The 22,584-nt window shown below is 35.3% G+C and overlaps 1 long non-coding RNA gene across 4 annotated transcripts in view; it reads left to right on the forward strand.

Moving 5' to 3' along the window:
* LOC141424812 (uncharacterized) overlaps nt 1-22,584 on the forward strand; it is a 102,523-nt gene that overhangs the window by 41,088 nt on the left and 38,851 nt on the right. The window contains exons 1-2 of one of the 4 annotated variants that reach the window (XR_012449742.1): nt 8,031-8,084; nt 9,633-9,719. The exons of 2 other annotated variants lie outside the window; for them this stretch is intronic. This is a non-coding gene — a long non-coding RNA (uncharacterized lncRNA). Of the gene's footprint in view, nt 1-8,021; nt 8,085-9,632; nt 9,720-22,584 lie in introns of those variants that run through there. One more of the 4 variants, XR_012449741.1, reaches the window with a different exon arrangement.

Below are 22,584 nucleotides of genomic sequence, written 5' to 3' on the forward strand. Positions count from 1 at the left end.
TCTTGCTTTAATGCTCTGGCTGGGAAATCCAAGACTATGTTGAATAGGAGTGGAAAGAGTGGACACCCTTGTTTCATTGCTGAATTTAGAAGAAAAGGTTTCAGTTTTCCCCCATTTAGTATGAGATTGGCTATAGGCTTGTTGTATTTAGCCTTTATGATGTTGAGGTATATTCCTTCTATTCCTAGTTTCATCTGAGCTTTTATCTTGAAAGGATGTTGAATTTTATCAAAGGTTTTTTCTGCATTTATTAAAATGATCATGTGGTTTTGGTCTTTGCTTCTGCTAATATGCTGTATAGCATTTAATGATCTGCATGTATTGAACCATTCTGGCATCTCTGGGATAAAACAGTCCTGGATCATGGTGTGTGATCTTTTTATGCTGTTCAATTCAGTTTGCCAATATTTTGTTGAGGATTTTTGTGTATATGTTCATTAAAGAGATTGGTCTGTAATTCCCTTTCTGTGTTGGGTCATTGTCCAGTTTTCTGTAATACTTGCTTCATAGAATGAGTTTGGCAGTGTTCCTTCTCTTTCTTTTTCATAGAAAAGTTTGAAGAATGTTGGTATTAGTTCTTTAAAGTTCTGGTAGAATTAAGCAGTGAATCTGTCAAGTCCTGGACTTATCTGTTTTGGAAGACTATTGCTACTTCAATTTTGTTACTTGTTATAGATCTGTTTTGATGATTAATATCCTCTTGGTTCAATTTTGGATGGTCATATGTGTCTAGAAATTTGTTCATTTCTTCTAGATTTTCCAATGTATCTGAATATAGGTTTTCAAAGTAGTCCCTAATGATTCCCTGGATTTCCTTGGTTTTTACTGTTATCTCTCCTTTTCCATTTCTAATTTTATTAATTTGGGTCATTTTCCTCCTCATTTTAGTGAGATTTGCCCAGAGTTTGTTAATCTTATTTATCTTTTCATAGAATCAGCTTTTTGTTCCATTGATTCTTTGTATTTTTTTTTTGGTCTCTGTTTCATTGATTTTAGTCCTCATTGTAATTATTTCTTTCCTGTGAGTTGGGTTTAGCTTGTTCTTGTTTTTCTAGGTGTTTGAGAAGCAGCATTAGGTCATTTTATTGAGATCTTCCTATGTTTTTAATATATGCACTCATGGCTGTAAACTCTCAGCTTAGCACTGCTTTTGCTGTGTCCCATAGGTTCTGATAGGTGCTTTCATTCTCGTTAAATTCTAGGAAATTTTTTCTTTTCTCCCTTATTTCTTCAGTGACCCACTGATTATGGAGCAATGTGTTGTTCAATCTCCAGTTGTTTGAGTACTTTGTGCATTTTTTGTTGTTGTTGAGTTCTAGTTTCATGACGTTGTAGTTAGACAGTATGCAAGGTATTAATTCAGTTGTCTTACTTTTGTTAAGACTTGCTTTGTGACCTAAAATATGTTGTATTTTGCAGAAAGTTCCATGGGCTGTTGAGAAGGTTGTGTACTCTGTTATTGCAGGATGGAATACTCAATAGACCTCTATCAGTTCAGTTTGCTCTATGATGTCATTCAATTTTCTAGAGTTTTATTTTTGATTTTTTGTCTGGATGACCTATCTAGATAGAAGAATATTAAAGTCTCCCACTACCACTGCGCTGGGGTTTGTCTGGGTTTTTAAGTCCAGTAGTGTATGTTTAATGAAGTTGGGTTTTAGACTTTGGGTGCACAGAAGTTAACAATTGTTATTTCCTCTTGCTGTACTGCTTCTTTTATAAAGTGACATTCTTATTCTCTTTTGACTAATGTAGGTCTGACATCTACTTTATCTAATATAAATATTGGTACTCTTGCCTGTTTACAGTGGCCATTAGCTTGGTAAATATTCTTCTACTCTTTCACACTAAGTCAATGTTTGTTTCTGTCTGTAAAGCTGATTTCTTATAAACCACAGATTGTTGCATATTTTTTTTAATCCAGTTTGCCAATCATGTCTTTTGATGTAGGAATTGAGGTGATTAACATTCAATGTTAATATTGAAAGATATGTTCTGATTCCTGTCATTTATTTGTTTTTGTCGTGTAAGGGTTTCTGTGTGTGCAACTAATTCTATGTTACTCTGTGATTGCTTGTCTCTCTTTTCTTGAGATTTAACAATTCCCATCTTTTCATAGCTATGTTTGTTTTTAAATTCTGTGTGTAGGATTCCTTTCAGAAATTCTGTAATGGTGGTTTAATGGTTATACATTGTTTCATCTTCTGTTTATCATGGAAGATTTTTATTCACCTTCAATTTTGAATGATAGCTTTACTGGGTAGAGTATCCTATCAGAAATTGTTTTCTTTCAGTGCTCAAAATACTTCACTCCACGCCCTTCATGCTTTTCAGATTTCTGTTGAGAAATCTGCTATTTTGATGGGCTTACCTTTATATGTTATTTGATTTTCATTTCTTCCAGCTTTCAGTATTCTTTTCTTGTTCTCTGTGCTAATTTTAATTATATTTTAACTATTATTATTTCATAGGATATATTAGCTATGCCTTTAGCTTGCACCTCTTCTCCTTCTTCAATGTCCGTGATTCATAGGTTTGGTCTTTTGATGAATTCACAGAGTTCATGCATATTCCTTTCACAGCTCCTGAGTCTTTTGTCTAAAAATTCTTCCGTTCTTTTCTTTAATATCCATTTTGTCTTCAAGCCCTGAAATTCTGTCTTCCACTTGTTTCAGTCTGTTGGAGTGTATTTCAACTACATTTTTTATTTGCTTTAAGGAATTTTAATTTCCAGGATTTCTGTTTCTTTTTTCTGAGGTTTTCCATATCTTTGTTAAACTGCTCTTTCATATCTTGTGATGTCTTTTTTTATAATCTCAGTTTGTTGAAATCCTCTTTGAGTTCCTTTAGTTGTTTTTGTGTCTTCTTGAGATTTTTATCTATGTTCTCTTAAGATTCATTGAGTTGATTTTGTATGTTCTGTTTAAGATCATTGAACATTCTTATCATCATTCTTCTGATGTGAACAGAACAGTTCTGCTGGGGATTCATTCCCTTCACTTTCCACCAAATCCTCTATTATGTTATTGTTAGGTTTTTGAGGAGTCATATTCTCCTGCCTTCTTTTACTCCCCATGTTTCCATTTAGTGCTTTGTTCATGTCTTGTTGAAATTAGTTGGAGGTTTTAGTCAACTGTTATCTTTCCCTTGACTTAATTTCTATGTTATGACTAGCTTAGTTAGCTAGGTTGTTATAATATTCCCATTCCCTGACCTGGGAGCATAATTTAGCAATAACAAATTTACAGATTCAATGCCAAACCATTTATTTACATTAAAAAATCCCTTGGTTATTATCTATAAAAAATAGTTGTTTGCCTAGAGATAGATACTTAGGTAATTAAAAACATGGTGCTAGAATAGGGGGCAGGGAGGGGCGATGGGGAGAGGGGGAGAAATATGGAGTGTAAGGGCTTCATAGTAATAAGGCCCTAATGTGTATAGAGGTGTTGTTCAGTTGTTTTGGGAGAGGGTGCTAGTGTCAGGAATTTCAGAGGGATAGTAAGCATGGGGGCAACTTTTAAAATTGGTATAATAGACTATTCAGTGAATGGTGAATGTGGAGGAGATGGAGGTAATAAGGGTAATGTGAGAAAGAGGAGGCTAAGAAGAAGAAAGGAATGAAGAAAAAAGAAATGAAGGAAAAAGGAGGAAGAAAAAGGAAGGTGGAAAAAGACAAGACTAAGCAAAGTAATAGTTGAAAAGACTGGAAGAAGGAATTAGGTAATGACAAATTTTAAAAAATAAAATTAATGAAAAAATAAAATAAATAAAAATTAGTAAATAACATATGTATGATCCAATATATATTATCCAAATATAGATTATCTATTTATCATATATATGTATATATATATATATTCCGAATTTCTTCCTTGTCATGGGAAGGAATGGGTTTCTTCTTAGTTCTCTGAGTTTAATCCAGTACTGACATTTTTGATATGGGCTTTCTCTACATCTCTGCCCCTTCTTTTTTTTTTTTTTTTTTTACTTTGTAAAGAAAGCAACTTTATTTAGCTCCTAGTTCTGGAGGGATATGGCACTCATCCTCAGTGAGGACCTCATGGCAGATGTCACCATGGCATGTGAAAGGGAGCAATCACATGGCGAGACAGGACACAAAAGAATGGGGAGGAGCCAAGCTTGATCTTTTAGAACAACCCCGTTGTGAGAACTAAGTGAGGATGCTTTGAGAACTATGTCAATTCCTGCTGAGGACTGTGCTCCCAATGACCTAACCACATCCCAGTAGGCCCCACCTCTTAATGGTTCCACACACCTCTCCACATCACCACAATAGAGACCAAACTTCCAACACATGGATCCTGGGAGAACATATTCACCCCATATCTAAACATTTTAGACATTTAGAAGATGCCTAAATCAGGACCTCCATTTTCTCAGGAGACTTACTAAGCCTCCACAAGAACAGTAATAAAAAGAGAGCCTGGAAGTGGGGTGATGGTGGCTACTGTCAGCTTCCTATGAGAATAGGATTAAAATTTCTGAGTATGGAGGAAAGATAAAGTTGTCCTCAACTGCTTTTTTTTTTTTTCATTTTTCTTTTATTATTCATATGTGCATACAAGGCTTGGTTCATTTCTCCCCCCTGCCCCCACCCCCTCCTTTACCACCCACTCCACCCCCTCCCACTACCCCCCCTCAATACCCAGCAGAAACTATTTTGCCCTTATTTCTAATTTTGTTGTAGAGAGAGTATGAGCAATAATAGGAAGGAACAAGGGTTTTTGCTGGTTGAGATAAGGATAGCTATACAGGGCATTGACTCACATTGATTTCCTGTGCATGTGTGTTACCTTCTAGGTTAATTCTTTTTGATCTAACCTTTTCTCTAGTTCCTGGTCCCCTTTTCCTATTGGCCTCAGTTGCTGTTAAGGTATCTGCTTTAGTTTCTTTGCGTTAAGGGCAACAAATGCTAGCTAATTTTTTAGGTGTCTTACCTATCCTCACCCCTCCCTTGTGTGCTCTCGCTTTTATCATGTGCTCAAAGTCCAATCCCATTGTTGTGTTTGCCCTTGATCTAATGTCCACATATGAGGGAGAACATACGATTTTTGGTCTTTTGGGCCAGGCTAACCTCACTCAGAATGATGTTCTCCAATTCCATCCATTTACCAGCGAATGATAACATTTCATTCTTCTTCAAGGCTGCATAAAATTCCATTGTGTATAGATACCACATTTTCTTAATCCATTCGTCAGTGCTGGGGCATCTTGGCTGTTTCCATAACTTGGCTATTGTGAATAGTGCCGCAATAAACATGGGTGTGCAGGTGCCTCTGGAGTAACCTGTGTCACAGTCTTTTGGGTATATCCCCAAGAGTGGTATTGCTGGATCAAATGGTAGATTGATGTCCAGCTTTTTAAGTAGCCTCCAAATTTTTTTCCAGAGTGGTTGTACTAGTCTACATTCCCACCAACAGTGTAAGAGGGTTCCTTTTTCCCTGCATCCTCACCAACACCTGTTGGTGGTGTTGCTGATGATGGCTATTCTAACAGGGGTGAGGTGGAATCTTAGCGTGGTTTTAATTTGCATTTCCTTTATTGCTAGAGATGGTGAGCATTTTTTCATGTGTTTTCTGGCCATTTGAATTTCTTCTTTTGAGAAAGTTCTGTTTAGTTCACATGCCCATTTCTTTATTGGTTCATTAGTTTTGGGAGAATTTAGTTTTTTAAGTTCCCTGTGTATTCTGGTTATCAGTCCTTTGTCTGATGTATAATTGGCAAATATTTCCTTCCACTCTGTGGGTGTTCTCTTCAGTTTAGAGACCATTTCTTTTGATGAACAGAAGCTTTTTAGTTTTATGAGGTCCCATTTATCTATGCTATCTCTTAGTTGCTGTGCTGCTGGGGTTTCATTGAGAAAGTTCTTACCTATACCTACTAACTCCAGAGTATTTCCTACTCTTTCTTGTATCAACTTAAGAGTTTGGGGTCTGATATTGAGGAATTCCAAGATGGCGGCTAGAGGTAGGAAGCAGAAAGCGACTCTCCTATAGTGAAATCTTGGAGAGACGCTGGAGACACACTTTGCAGGCATAATCACCGAGAAAAGGCATAACTTTGACTCCTCCACATCTCCAGCCGGTGCAGAGAATCTCCACTTCACGTTAAACGGAGAAACGAGGAGGGCCCCCGGGGCCGCCAGTGGCCAGCGCCCATACGGCTTGGGAAGACGCGGACCAGGTGAGCTTCGCGGTACCGCAGTAGCCCCACAGACAAGCCTGGGCCAGAGCACCATAGCCCCCTGGACAGACTGACCTCCACTAGGGAAAAAAAGAGAAACTGAGTACTAGGCAATAAGAACAGTTAAGACACACTGGAAAGAGGGTGGGGCGCCTTGAGCGCTGAAGATTGGGGGAAGGGAACCCTTCCCGGGACTGTAAATAAACAAGCCGGGCAGGCCGGAGAGCCTCTGGCGGGAGCGGGGTGCGTGCCCAGCAACCAGGAGCAGGGAAGCTTGTGAGAGGAGGGAAGACCCACTTCCCACGTGAACTGTAAATAAACACGCAGGCCTGACAACGCGGGCAGTGTCACCTTTCCCAGTGCTTGGAAAGGGGAAAGCCTGTAGCAGAGGCTCCCGCACAGGAGAACTCTGAGCAAACAAAGCCTGTGGGACCAGGTGAGTGCTAAGCTCACCCCAGAGATCTGCATAAGTAACACCGCCAGCTACAGGCTGAGAGCAGCAGGCAGGCGAACCACAGTTGCAGATACCACTCTCAGAACTGCCTCCAGATGCTTTTTTTTCTTTTTCTCCCTACCTTTGATGAGAGAACAACCGAATTACACCTGCAAGCCGAAAAACTTACTGAAACTGTATTGCATTTGAACTGGGGACACTTGGTGGGGCTTTTTTTTTTTTTTTCTTGTGTGTGTGTGTGAGTGTAGTTTTGTTCTACTTTATGCATCCCCTTTGATGAGACAACTACAGAACAACATCTGAGGCACCAACTCCAGGACTGGAGATTGAGACGGACATCCAAATTATTAAGACTGAAATTGCATTGCATATAAACTTGGAAGTTTTTTGGTTTTTTTTTTTAATTTTCTATTTTCCATTTTATTTTAATTCATTTTTATATATAGATATTACTTTCATATACTTATTTTTTATTTTTTTATCTTTGATTTTCAATCCTCTCTCTGTCTCTCTATTGTCTGTTCAGCTTACTGTCGATTAGTACACTAACACTCCCTGTTTATACCTTTGAAACTCTCTTGTCTGATACCTTGTTCTGCTTTCTCCCTCTTGTCTGTATATTTGTTTTCCCCTTTTCTTTAACTTCTTGCTTTCCATCTCAGCTCACTCTTCCATTCTCAATATTACCATTGTTATTATTACAAGCTAGAAAATACTTAATTACACACAGTACAGGGACAGTAACAACACCAAGGACAATGACGGGAAGACAGAAAAAACAGGGAAACCAGTTTCCCCACAGCAAAAAATTAGTACAGGAACCAGAGGGGAATGAAGAGAACAGAAACTCACTCCAACAAAATGAAGATAAACTATGCCAAAGGACCCAATGAAGCCCACAAGAATAATTTAAAAGAAGACATACTACAAGTACTCAGTGAGAATTTTATAGAGATGATACTGGATAGGGTCAACCAAAATGTACAGGAGACACTCAAGAAATTCCAAGACAATAAAAATAGAGAATTTGAAAAAGCAAAAGAAGAAATAAAGGAAACCATAGAAGCACTGTATAAACACCAAAGTGAAAGAGAGAACACAATGAATAAATGGATAAATGAACTCAGGACAAAAATAGACAACAATAAAGAAGAAAACTGCCAGGATATGGAAAACCTCAGAAAAAAGAATGAAACAGAACTGCAAAACAAAACGGAAGGCCAATCTGCCCCTTCTTAAAGTTGGCATGCTTGGATGTGTGGCAATCATTTTTGGCTGTCTCTATTGGACAGCTTTGGGGAGTGTGGGAGGAGGTGGGGGGCAGGAAACGGCTCAGGATGTTTGAGCCCAGGCTTTCCTTGGTGGATTGGGCAGTGTGTAGTGCAGACTGGTTCTCTGAAGTGGTCCCACAAGGAGCTGCTATGTGAGTAGTTGCCAGCCCCTAGTACCCGCAGGGCAAGCCTGGGAACTAGAAGTAAGCTTTTTGGAGGACTGATTTTCTCTTGGAATTCAGTCAGTTCAGCTCACTACCAGTTTCTCCAAGGTAGTTGGAATGTTTTGTTTTAACTAGACTGCTGTTGGACCACCACTCCCACACAGGCTGGATCAGCTCAGTGTTCTGTCACAGTCCCACAGGGAAAGATGAAATTTTCCCTGTTCTTTGGACACCAGTTTTGTCCACCTGGGGTGCAATCTGCCCACCACCAGTGCAGGACTATGTGATTCCCTCCAGAGAGATGTGTTGTGTTCACCTGGCAGGATTGCAGATTCACTTGGTGGAATCTGATCAGCGACAGTTCAGCTTAGGCAGGCAGGAGTTTGAGGTTCTGTGTCTGTGAATTATGGCGGGGCCAGGATGTCCCAGATGCTTGCCGAACTTGTTCTGCAGTTCTCTGTGTTGTGTTTTTGTGAGAGAAGAAAAAAGAAGCAAAAAAAGAAAGAAAAACTGCTTTCTAGCATGCAGGCAAGCAGCTGCAGGTCTGCAGCACCCAGGCTTCTGGGACTATTTTGTGCTATAAAAACCCAATTTAAGGGTCTGTTGTTGTTCTTTATGTGCGCCCTATATATTGGGAATATTTTAGTTGGCAAAAAAGCTGGGTTACCTGATCCTTGCTACCATGAAAATGAAGTATGCTTCTGAAATCATGGAGCTCCAGGTCCCAGGGTCCTTGGGCTATCTGTCATCTTGGTCTCTCCCTCACTTATTCTTTTTAAAAGTTTTCATAAATTTGTAGAATTTAAGTTGTTATTATAGTGTCTTTCAATTTACATTGTGTAAATTGAAACATGTTGTTTGCAATAAAGTATTCCTTCACTTAGAATAAAATTGACACTTGGCATTTTTCAAGAACAAGCTAGTAAGCATGCATTGAGAGAAATGGCCATGCATGTGAATTTGATATACAACTTAACATCTCCTTTAGAACAGTGCATGTGGGAAATATAAGTGGACCATCTGCATATTTGCTTACATGCATATGTGCACATGTGAAATACCTATCAATAACTGGCACACAGATGCCTGTAGAATGCTGTAGAATGTTATGTTTACTAATCTGATGGGTTTTGTTTCCAGTAAAGGCTCTTAGCAAGTGTTTATTGAATCTTACAAAGTGATACTGTGTTTATCTTTATTCTTTTTCTCCTAAGATTCATTTTTGGTATTATCATTCAAAGACCTGTTGATGTTCTAAGAATCCCTAACTGATGGCAGTTGAATATATCTTTGGTCATTAATAATGACAAATTCTGTTCAATTTAAGATTCAATCTGAAAATATCAGAAAAATATGTTTAATTTTTACAAAGAGCAGTGTCTTGACTAGTGTATTGACTAGAAGAGAAATAAGTCCCCTTAAAATTTTAGCATGGAGCTTCTAGGTATAAAATTTTGAAGGTGACACTTTCAAGGATCCTTCATTCTTATTGTCTTTAAGATAATTATTTCTTTACCTAAATTAAATTTTTTTCAGAATAGGTGAGAAGGCTGAATATTCAAATGAGAGGTTGCTTTGAAATATATAAAGCCAATAGTATATATAACTCACTGTGATAGACACGTAAGTACATTTTCTTTGTGTTTAAATATCTATCTAATTCCTAGTAGATATTTGGATGCTAGACTTTCTCAGTTGTTGGTGGTAAATGATATCTTGATTAGATTGTATAAATTTCACATTCTTGTAAAAATGGTCGTATCTTAATCCTGTTCATTTTAAAATTCCAAAGCTAAACTTTTGACCTCATGGCTGGCTTACTTATCATCTTTTCTACTCCATCTCAGTTCCCATATTCCTTTCCTGCCAGCCCTAGCCATTATTTTCTGCCCCGAATAGTTCTCTGTTCCTAGTGGATTATAGTATGTGTGTGTGTGTGTGTGTATAGGAGGGGGAATGAGGTTAGGGTTGGAGTCAGAGTAGTGTGGGGATAAATATGTTATGTTGGTCTTACCACAGGACCCTCTCCTCCATTTTTAGGTTATCCGCTAGGCCAACAGATTACCAAAATTACTTTTAATATTAATCCAGTAAATTTTTACATAAAAATTTAGATATGGAAACTAAATAGAGCTGGAAAAATCAAGCTTCCAAATACATCTCTGACCATTTTTCTCTTGACATTTCTTTCTTTACATCAATGACTAAGCATGATCTTCATGCTGTAAGAAGAGTCATCATTTTTTATGAACTAATTTTCTGCTCTCCTCAATTCTGTCTTCATTCAAAAGTATCTTTTGAGAAAGAATTCTGTTTCTCCCTGGCAAATTCTAACGATTGTCCTAAAAGAATTATGCAAGAAGCTGTAGAAATTAATAAGGCAGGTCATATTTTAGGTGTCCCACTGTAAGGATGGTGTTTTTCGTAGAAAAAGTCTTCAAGTAGTGTGTTTGATTCAGGGTGTCTAAGTGTTTGTGTCTTGGGAGACATTTAGTTCTAAGTGCATATTATTAGAAGCGTCTGCTGAAAGTGTGATGCAAACTTATCCTGGCCAGGAAATTGTGTGCTCAGGCTGCCATGCCGCCTCTGACTTACATCACCATTGGATTCAAATCATACTGGTTTGGCATGGGCTAAGTGACCTTCTTTCAAATATTCACTCTGTTCTCATCTTCTGGGTCATCATGTTCTAGTCACATGCAAATACATTGTTTATTAATTGTTTAATTTGTTTTAATAGAGTCTTTGATGTACAAATGGATTCATGAATATTATGCAGGTTTTTCTCAGAACAGCTAGAGAAGAGTCAGCTAAATTTCTTGCCTAATTAGTGCCTGGCTGTGCCTCCTACCTCATCAGAGTAGAACTTCTGGGTCCTTGGTATAAGTCTCTTCAACCTTTAGGAGACATTATTGATGAACACACTAAAAATAATTCTCTATATGGGTGGAAGTTCTCCTCCAGAATGAGAATTAGTACAAAATGATGTAAAGAGAGATAGGTGAAAAATCATGCTGGTGTTGTAAGGGATATTGAGTAATAAATTACCTTAAAATGTAATAGAGATTTTATTAGAGCACTTGATAAAGAGGTTGTATTGGAGTACAGTTTTCATTGAGACATGGGTGGCGAGGAAACGGGTGGTCTCATTATAGACCAAGGAGCTGTAATGAGATAGAAGTCGGGAGGGCAGAAGTTGAAAGCCACTATTCTGGGAGCAAAGTGGAATTTGTAATGAGGGTCAATGGCCAAAATGTGGACATCTGTGAGGAAAATTAAACTAAGAAGATAAAGCACAACTAGAAGAGACAGGAAGCAATCTGACACACTGAAGCCATCCTTGGTGCTTGGGTAACAGATGATTAAATTAGTATTTTAGTAAAATGACGCTTATCTCAGGACTTAAACAAAAGTAGAAAGAAACTTTAGAGACAGAGAGACTCTTTACACGAATATGTTTGCTTTCTAAAGCCTTGAATTGTTAGTGTGCAATAGGAAAGCTTTATAGGTACACATGGAGAATTTACATGTGATCACAACTGAGGGGATAGAAACCTAAGCAAAGAATTCTATGCTAACATCAGTTGGAATAAAACTAGAATTTCCCAGAAGTACAGCTTTTGTTTTAATGTGTTTTGCAGTTTTAAGCATTTGTTTTATTCCTTAAGTAAAAACTTAATTTTAAATTGTGTAAAATAATTTCCCTCGTTCCAAGTCAAATCAGGGAAAAAACTTCACAAAAGTCTCATTTCTATCTCTGTCCCATCAACCCGGTTCCTATACTCTACAAAGGCAATTTTTGTATTTTATTAGTTTTTGATTATTTCATTTTATTTTATATTTACATAGTTTATCTTTTGAATATTAATGAAATACACACCCACACATATAAATACACAATATTTATGTAAAGAATACTCTGTACTTTTTTCATGTAAAATACATCCTGAAGCAGCTCTCTATCTCTTTGAATTGAGAAATCTTCCTCATTGCTCTATACAGCTGCACAATACTGCTTTGAATAGAATTCAAAAATTTATTCAACCAGTGTTTCCTATTGATGTATCTCTAACTGTTACCACAGATAATAGCCTTGCTTCTGGGATATTTGTCCATCAAGTCAAAGGACAAGGCATAGATAACTTTACAAAATATTTTCAAATTCTTCTCCAGAGGCTTTACTGTAACAATGAGAGAGTTTCCCTGGATATGCCTCTATTGAGCAATTTTTAAGTCATTTTGATTTTTAAAATTTAGAGTTGAAAATAGTGTTCCAATATACTTTAATTTTCTTTCCTATAATTTTCAGTGGAGGTAGGCATTTTTTGAGTTCAAGGATTATTTGAATTTGTTGCATATTAATCATATTTTTATGTAACTTTTTATTTTCCTCTGGGCATTTTTATCTTTTAGTTCTCAAGTTAATAGCCTTTTGTGATGTATTGCATGTATATTCTTTATAGTTTAGTATTGTTTTGTGTTTTGCTGTTTCATTTATTAATTATTCTTATCCTGACTATAGATTTTTAATGATAGTTAGAAAAACACTCTATTTTTTTAAACTATAATGACAGAGCACATGTAGATTATAAAGTAATGTCATATATTCTTTTAATTCTTGCATAGTTCCAAATTGAATTTGGAGTTCTGACCAGTTGGAATTTCTCCTGGTACTTGGTCTAAAGAATAAGCCTAATTTTTTTCCTATGACTACCCAGTTTTAATACCACCAATTATTAAGTACATATCTTTCTCCACTGATCGAGAAGCTGCCTTTATTGTCTCCTAAGGTTTTGTGTGTAGAGTCTGTTGATTCCATTTTGTTTCATCTGTCTTCATGCAAAAGGCCACACTAATTTTGTTTTGTCAGTTTTATCAAATGTTTTCAAACTTGGTTTAGCTAACCTCCTGTCCCATCTCCTGTATGTGCTACTCTTTATTTTAAGGGTTTTCTGGCTATATTTACTAGTTCATTCATTTATATAAACTTAATAAGCAATGTGTCAAACCCTAGAAAAGAACTGATGGCATTTTTTTTGGTCATGATGACATTACATTTATAATTGCAGCTAACGAAAATAAATGACTTTATTATATTGAGTCTTCTTATTCAAAAGCATGGTATGTCTTTCAATATGTTAAAATATATTATAATTTTGAGAATATCTTATATTTTTACTGATATAAGTTTTATATTTTGAAGTTTATGATTATAAATTTTATTTTTATTCTAGTCATGACCTAGACAATTAAAGACAGTTTTTATCTGCTTTTAAATTCTTATTCTTTTACTTGTTTATTCTTTTCTAAACACTTTGTCAAATAGATCTAATATGGTAAAATAAAAAAATATAGAAATATAGATGGAAAACATTTTCATCTTGGTATAGACTTTTATATGAATGCCTCTAAAGTTTCTTCATTGCTGGCATAAAAGCAGACAGATCAATGAAACAGAATAGAACTTTCAGAAATAAATGTACACATATATTGTCAACTGATCTTTGACAAAGATAACTAGAATAACAGTGGAGAAAGGATAGTCTATGCAACAAATGATGTTGGGAAAGCTATCTCTACAAGCAAAAGAATGAAATTGGAGCCCTTTTTTATAGTACATAAAAAAATCTACTGAAAATGAATTAAACACTTAAAACATAAGACCAGACCATGTCACCCTCTAGAAGAAAACATATGTGGGAAAAAAGTTCATGACACTTGTCTGGGTAATGACTGCATGACTATGACACCAAAAGCACAGTGAACAAAAGAAAAATAGGCAAGTGGGATTACATCAAGCTAAAAAGCTGACAACAAAGAAAATAATTAGCAGAATGAAAAGCAATCTATAGAACTGGAGGAACCATTTGCAAACCACACATTTGATAAGGACTTTTATCCTTTATAGATTGAATGTAACTTAACAAATAAGCGAAAAGACGTAAGTAGACGTCTTTCCATAGAAGACATTTAAATGACCAACAGGTATATTTTTTGAAAAAATACTCAATACCACTAGTCAGCAGAGAAATGCAAATTAAAAGCACAATGAGATATTACTTTGCACCTGTTGAGAATTGCAATTATCACAAGAAAGAGAAAAGATACTATTTCTGATGATGTTGTAAATGGTAACCCTGATACACTGTTGGTGGGAATATAAATTAGTATGACTATTATGAAAAGCCATATGGTAGCTTCTCAAAAAAAATTTAAAGAAGAAATATCATACCATTCAACAATCCCACAACTGGATATAGATCAAAAGAATTGAAATCTGGATTTCAAAAAGATATATGGACTTGTGTTTCTTTGTAGCATTATTCACAATAGCCAAGATACGGTATCAACCTAAGTCCACCAGTGGATGAATGGATGAGCACAATGTGCGTGTACATGCAACATGGAATGCTATGGAGAAGTACAATGCTGCTTCATCATTTTTCCCTTGGATATGGGAGGCAAAATGATTTTTCCCCATCTTCATTTCTGGAGGTTGACTAAAATTGTTCTTGGTATTGATTGTTTGGAATTAATGTTTCCAAATATAGTTGTACCATTTCAGCATGTTGGTTCTAATCTTCCCTAACCCTCGTTTTTAAAATAAACTTTTCATTAAATTCAACAAGTCTTTTTTAAAAGAGAGTTCTCTGAGTTATGTATTTTAGTATATGCTCTGCTCCATTAGTTTAATTTTCTATTTTGAGGATTCCTGCTGAATGTTGGATTTTTTGTATGGCTTTTGTATTTATCATGTTATTGTGTTTTAGTTTTTTTTTAACAGATATATTGTCTAGTCTGTACTTCCTCATTTTCCTTTCCTTTTATTTTATGGCTACTTGTTTGTTCTGTCTAGGTTTGTCTTTATTTCTGAAATTCTTCCTTTTTTCTATTTCCTTCTATCTGTTCTTTTTCAAAATCCGTCAAAAAATCTTTTCTGTTAGGTATACCATTCTTGATTTTATAGTTCTGATTTTTTTGTTACTTCTTCATGTCTGCTTTTTTTTTGACTTATTCTCTGAAATTATATTTTTCATCTGACTGGATATATTCATCATCTGGTGTGTCTTCATTGTCCATTTGTATGTTACTTTGTACTTTTACATCTCTTCACATATCTTTGCAAATAGTTCTTTTATATTTTCCAACTGTTTATATCTTATAGACCTTGCTTTTTTCTGTACATTTAAGATGAGTTTTTCTGTATAATAGATGAGGTGTGCCCATGGAGCTTTTCTAGATTTTATGACTAAGTCTTTCAGTGTCATTTATACCGTGAAGCCTTCAAAATACTGAATTGCCTAAACTGCATGCAGAAGTGATGTCATATCTACAATAGTCTGCCATTAGAAAAGGAATAATTCACCTGTGTCCTAGTATCCAAATGCAACACAACTACAGAAGTGGTGTGTTGGAACTATATGTCCAACATTTTATGGTATTTGCAAAAAATCATGCAGGAAAATACCTAAAACCAATATTTTCTTTTAGCAATCACAAAAAAAATTGCTCAGTAACTTATGGCAGAGGCAAACAACTTTTAAAGATACTTAATTAAAACCATTCTTTATTTTTTAGTCTTTCATTTTTGATAAGCATAAAGTGATAGTATATTTATATGATACACATATGGATTAATAATGTCCTCATGATTTCACATAATTTTGTATTAAATCACATAATTTCCCTTTGATACAAGGGGAATGAATTAGTGATACAGAATAAAAAATTTGAGAAATAAATGAAAAGAAATACACATAGGAACCTTAATGAAATAAAGAATGAAATCAATCTGCCATGGTAACAGCTTTTGTTATTTTGAGTTATTTGTGTGCTTTGAAATATTTTTTTTGAGAACACATCATTTGAGTCAATAATAACCACATTTCTGCAATTCACATTTTGTGAATAATGTTGTAGCATTATACTTTCAACTATTTCTTTACAAATGTGCAATAGTCATTACAGGAAATATTTAATTAAAAGAATCTAACTATTAAAATAAAACAAAAGTACTCTGTTTACTGATATTTAAACAAAAATGATAAAATTTGTTTATCTCTTTAAGATAGTATAAAATGGTATGTTTTGATGATGTCAATAGATTATAACACTAAACTGAAGACATATTGGAAGTAGTAGCAATTCTATGAGTTCTATTTCTCAAACTACTCTTTGAAGAAAGATCCTGTGGTATCTGACCAGGTGTGTGAATTTTAACTTTTCTACCAGGTCTTTAGTAATTAATGAGCTGCCAACACCTTCCAGAAATATTTAAGTGTCATTTGTCTCATGACTATTATTTCAATTTAAATATTAATTAAATCATTTTTCTTAATTCATGCAGAAATATAACCTTTGCATACCAGTCTAAAAAATTGTATATTAAATGCTTATCTATCTACATAATCTATCTGTCTATCCATCTATCTGTTTTAGACTTTCACATGTGGTTTTGTTAATAATTGATTTCTGAAAATGAAATCTACTCATTATTGTTTGTTAGTATTTAAGATATATGTAATACGTATGGGAAAATAACTGCATGGAAAGGAAGCTTTATTATTGTCTTAGGAATCAAATTTCCTTGAATCTCTCATGATTCTGGTCCTGATGAGTATAAATATGAACATTCAATTTCAGTGTGCTTAACACTTAAGTCTTGGGTAATAGTACAGTGAGATCCACATTAATTAAGCAATCTATCCTCTAAACAACAATATGTTGTCCTAGGCAAATTCTTAAAGATCTCTCTTGGGCTATTGTAATCCAATTATGTGCTAAGTTTTAAAGTTGTTTTTCTTTAGCAGTCACAATGCATGACCAACCAATGATTTTCTTCACATGGTTCTCCTTGCTTATTTTACATCCATTTTAAGAAATAAGAGTATGGTGTCTAATTTAGAGTAATATTGATTGAAGTTTAAGTCTACCTATAAAGGATTACATAGGGGACAAAAGTATTCATTATGGTGTAATATTGTTATTAAGTAATTACTTAAACTTTATTCAGTAAAAACATAAATTGAACAAGAAATGTATTGCTACAGATATCTTTTGCTTAATAAAGAACAACTTTAAAACTGAATAGATTAAAATAAATTCTTTTCTCTCATGGTGATATAGGCTCACTGTGCTGAGATGGGTTCTTGCTTAGAATGTCTTGTGCAGCTGTGGTCAGATGTCAGCTAGAGCTGCAATTGCCAGACGCTATGATTGGGCTGCACATAAGAGATGGTGTACTTACTTCCATGGCTAGTGATTGAGGCTGGCTGTCACTTGGAGCATCTACACATATACTCTTCTTGTGGATTGAGGGTCTCACAGTATGGCAACTTGGTTCTGACAAGGGGTGTTCCAAATGTGAACACTCTAAGAAATTCATCTTTAATAACTTTTGTTAGCATTTCAATCAGGTAATTCAATGTCATATGAGATAATGTTACTAAAGGGAATGAATGCTATTTAAAGTGGAGAAGCCAAAAAATTGATATGATTGTTCATATAACAAATAAACTCATAAGAAAAGACAGATCCTGGAATGGAAAGAAGATAGTAAGACAGTTAATAAAATCACAGATCTTTTAGCAAATTCATGACACTATACTTTTAACCTAGCATCCAATTTCCTTCCTTCCTTTAAACTTGCTCTGTGGTCTCAGCAAGGAAGGAATCAAGGAAACAAGAACCTTGAGTCTTTTCTTTATTTTTACTCAGTTGTATCTTTATATGCCTTTTACAAAACAGCTTAAACTCCATGATCCAACACTTCAGTGATTTCAGGATGGAAACTTACTCCTTGCTACCATTTTCTGTATCAAAGCAATCATCTGCTTTTCTCTTCAAGAAAAAGGTAACAGAACCCTGTATATTGTAGTCTTCAAAATGTATTTTCTGGACATGAGCAGGGCTTTACTTCTATAGAGTGTACTTTACCTCATTTCCAAGTAGTAATTGTTTCACATCTCTGCCACATTGACAACAAACCACCCAGTTCATATTTCTTAATTTATAAAATTAGTTAAGTATTATAATACATGAAACAAAAAAAGGCAATCCTACCTCTCTCACCCTCCCATCACCATAGCTCTATCTGCCTCCACTTTTCTCTTATGCTTCAGAGTAAGAGGGAAATCTGATTCTAAGTCAGAAAATTCCTTCCAACTAGAGCCATACTTCTGTCTTCTCCTCCAAGATTTGGATTTTTCTTTCCATTTTCTCTATTGAATTGTCCTTTTCTTATTAGCTGAATTATTCTTTTTTATTAAAATTTATTAAGGGAAAGAATGAAAGCTCCCTCTGTAAAGGAGGGATTCCAAGTAAATTATTCTGTACTATTTTCTTATTTCTCAGTGTGTCTAGCATTATCCCCTATCCTTCATTCTCTTAGTGTATGCCATACACAAATGATAGTTTCAGTAACCATCCACCTAACTATATAACTCCATAATCACTATCTCTATCCTGACTCTCTCCTCTTATTTATAACTCATATCTAAATGTTTTTGAGCAATTATTCTTTACTCCCATTGATACTTCAAGCTTGAAATATCTTAAACCTAACCTATATAATTTCCAGCCTTCTTTGTAAATGTGTTCATTACTTTTATGCTTCCTTCTTGGTGATTAACACAATCATCTAACAAGTAGCCCAGCTCAGAAACCTTGGAGTCATTCTAGATTCCTCAATATTGCCACTTATACACCTCTCCCCATACCGATCAATAACCAAGTCCCAATATAACTCAGATTTGTTTCCATTTTCCAGACATAAAATGAATGCCTTCTTTTAGGCCTCCATCTTTAGTTGCCATATAAATTTACAGTGTTTCTTGGCTTTATTATTGCTTACCTTTTACCAGTCTTCCAGATGGTGTGTGGAAGACCTTAAGGGAGATTCTCATGTCATCTCCATTGCCTATAGGTTGGACTTCAAGTCAACTGGCATCTCAAAGAAGCCCTTTCTTTTTGGAGCCATCCTTCCTCTTCCTAAATCTTCTTTCACAATCTCTTTACCAGTTTGTATTCTAGCCAATAAAATTGCTAGAAGGCTGAAATTCTTTTGCTAACATCTTTATGGTCTGTTCTCTCTGACTTGAATGACTTTCTTTCTCTGTTCTTATATTCAAGTGAATAGCAACCTCTTAAGAATCAGTTCAAAGCCTATCTCCTCCCTAAAAGTTTCTCTATTATTTTCTGTCCTGTATGCTCATGTCATGTCCAACAAAAAAAATAATTACTTAAGTGTAGAAATTTTGTTCTATTAACTTAGTGTTGAGACTAGTACAATAAATAATTAGTGATTAAATCATTCTCAAGTAGCCTGGAAGAATTTAAGTTTTAAATTTTTGGTATGTGGTGGAAAGGAGTAACATACTGGGCCCAGGTCTCTTGGCTGTGTTTCTAATTCTTTCCTTCTCAGTTTACATTTTATACTACATACTTAACATAGACAAGCACTACTAAATTTGCTTTTCCCTATTTACTTACCTCTGTGTGTCTCTGTTTGCTCAGTGAAAAGATAATGAATTTGTCCAGTTGGAGGGGAGTGGGCAAGCTTATGTAAGATGCTTTCAGAATGAAGAAAGTCTGTAAGAATTTTAAGTTGTGACCTCCACAGAGAAAAAGAATGAAAAGTAGCCAAATCTCCACATGAGAGAGACGTTGGACTGTTTTCCACTGTCAGCCCATCTGATTTATATGAAGTAAGCAGATTTTCTCTCCAAGAGTTCAAAAAAAGAGTCTAATATGGAATACATTTTCCTGATAATCTCAAAAACAAAATAGTACAATAAAAAGATTTAAGGTTGGTTCTACCTTTTCATTGCATTAAAGTGATATATAAAATATAAACTTTCCAAAACCATAATTGTAACCATTTTGAGTTTTCCACAAACAAAAATGAAAGAGCAAAAACATAATGATTAGTAAGCTGTGTAAATCCCTTAACTCTTGGAACCCATAAAGAAGAAATGACAAAATATCTACTTCATACAACTGTTTTGATTATTGAGATAACATTCATAAAACTTCTTTGGATTCTCTAAGGTTTTCCACAGCTGTTAAATATCATTGCTTGAAAATATTCCATTTGGAATTAATAATGTCCTCAATCTTGATCTATGCATTTTAGTTATTCTGATTCCTTGCATCTTCAAAATACTTATATGTTTCCTGAAAACAAAATTTTATAGGAAAATAATGTCTTCACTATCTACTTTCATTGAGAATGTTAATACCACATGGGATTCAATTTTTATCTTGGTTGAGTCCTGGGCCCACTGAATCTTGGTTGCAGGACATGGGATATGTAACTCCTCCTTTTTGACATCTTTCTTTCCTTCCCCCCTTTCCTCCCTCCCTCCCTTCCTTCCTTCCTTCTTTTTCCTTTTTATCTGGCAGTGCTGGGATTGAACTCAGGTCTTCACATTTACTAGGAAGGTGCTCTACCACTTGAGCCATATCTCCAGCCCTTTTTACTCTGATTATTTTGGAAATAGGGTCTTGTTTTTTGTCAAACCTGGTCTGGACCATCATCCTCCTATTTTAAGCTTCCTGCTACAGACAAGATAATAGGCATTTACCACAATGCCCTATTTTTTTCCCTCCTGATCTCAGTCTCCCAAATAGCTAGGACCATGATTACAGGTTTGAGCCACTGGTACCTGACATAGCTTCATTGTACCTCATGGATTAAAGTAATGTATATTGAAGCCTGGTTGTTGCATAGCTAGTATTTAGGCTCCCAAAGACCCAATCACACTATTTCTCATTATCTCTTCCAAGGAAGAAAAATTCTCATTGTGTTTTACAGAGGCGGAGACTATTTCTTTTACCATCTTCAGTATCTTTGCTTTGTTTCCATTCAGTCACACCCACCTGGATGAATGTAGCTGGGTGTCTTCATCATGTCCATATCCAGTCTAATAAATACTAGTGTCCATAATCTTCTTAGAAAATTCACAGTCTTAACCTGAGTGGGGTTCAGTGTCTAATGGAAGCTATCTAAAATTCTGTCATGAACGTCCTCTTCTACTCCCACAACAGCAACTTCAAACTCTTCTTAATTACTTCATGCACCAGGAATAAAGAAACTGTCTCATGGCAATTTCACCAGATTTTCCTTATTGTCCTGCAAACACAACCTGCCTTTCTTCCTTCTCTCTTCTTATAATAATAGATGTCCCCTTTCTATCTGAAGCTAAACTTTTCTCCTCAGTTTTTAATCCCAATTCATCTTGACTAATCAACATCAACATATAAGTGTTACATTTATTTATTTATTTTAATGGGTTTTTTTGGGTGGTACTGGGGTTTGAATTTTAAGCTTTGTACTTGCAAGGCAGGTGTTCAGCTGCTTAAGCCATGTCTCTCACCTGCATTTTATCTTTAATTGACAAACAATGTGTATATATTTATGACACACAATGAGATGTTTTGATACAAATGTGCTTTGGGGAATGAGCAACACAAGATAACATATTCATCACTTAAGTTACTTATAATTTCTTTGTGGTGAGTATATTTAAAAATTCATTCTTTTAGCCCTTTTAAACATACTTCATTATTCACTATAGCCACTTTTGAATGCAATAAATCACCAGAAATTGGTTTTGTTTAACCAAAATTTTGCACCCTTTGATCAACTCTGCCTTTTCCTATACTCCCCCTGTCTCCCCCCTGCTAACCACTATTCTATACTTCTGAGTTTGACTTTTTAGGTTCCAAATGCAATATTATGCAGTATTTGTCTTTCTCTGCCTATATTATTTCATTTAGCATAATCTGTTCTAGACCAACCCATGGCATTTCAAATGGCAGAATTTCATTATTTTTAAAGATTGAATGGTATTATATTGTGTACCTATACTACATTCTTTTAATTCATTCACCTATTGATGAGTACTTAATTTGTTTCCATATCTTGGTTATTGTGAATGATGCAACAATGAACATGAGAGTGCAGCTATCTCTTTAATATATTGACTTCAATTCCTTTGGCTGTATATCCAAAAATGAAATAACTGGATTATATGATAATTCAATTTTTAGATTTTGAGGAGTCTCTATAATGTTTTCTAAAGTAGTCCTGTGAATTTATATTCCCAGCAACAGGGTACAAGAATTCCTCTGCAACTTTGCCAACAGTTTTCTTTCATATTTTTTAATTATTCATTTATTCACACGTACATACATTGTTTGGGTCATTTGTCCCCCCTGCTCCCCTTCCACACCTCTCCCCTCCCCCCTCAGTTCCAGGCAGGTCTTGTTCTGCCCTTATCACTAATTTTGTTGAAGAAAAGACATAAGCATAATAAGGAAGACAAAGCGTTGTTGCTAGTTGAGTTAAGGATAGCTATACAGAAAGATTCCTACTATTGCTTTCATGTACCCACGTGTTACGACCCATGTTGATTCATCTCTAACTGATCTTTACTTTGGTTCCTGATCCCCTTCTCATGTTGACCTCTGTCGTTTTAAGGTTTCT

This window comes from Castor canadensis, chromosome 1 (genome assembly GCF_047511655.1).
Source record: "Castor canadensis chromosome 1, mCasCan1.hap1v2, whole genome shotgun sequence".
Taxonomy (NCBI): Eukaryota; Metazoa; Chordata; class Mammalia; order Rodentia; family Castoridae; genus Castor; species Castor canadensis.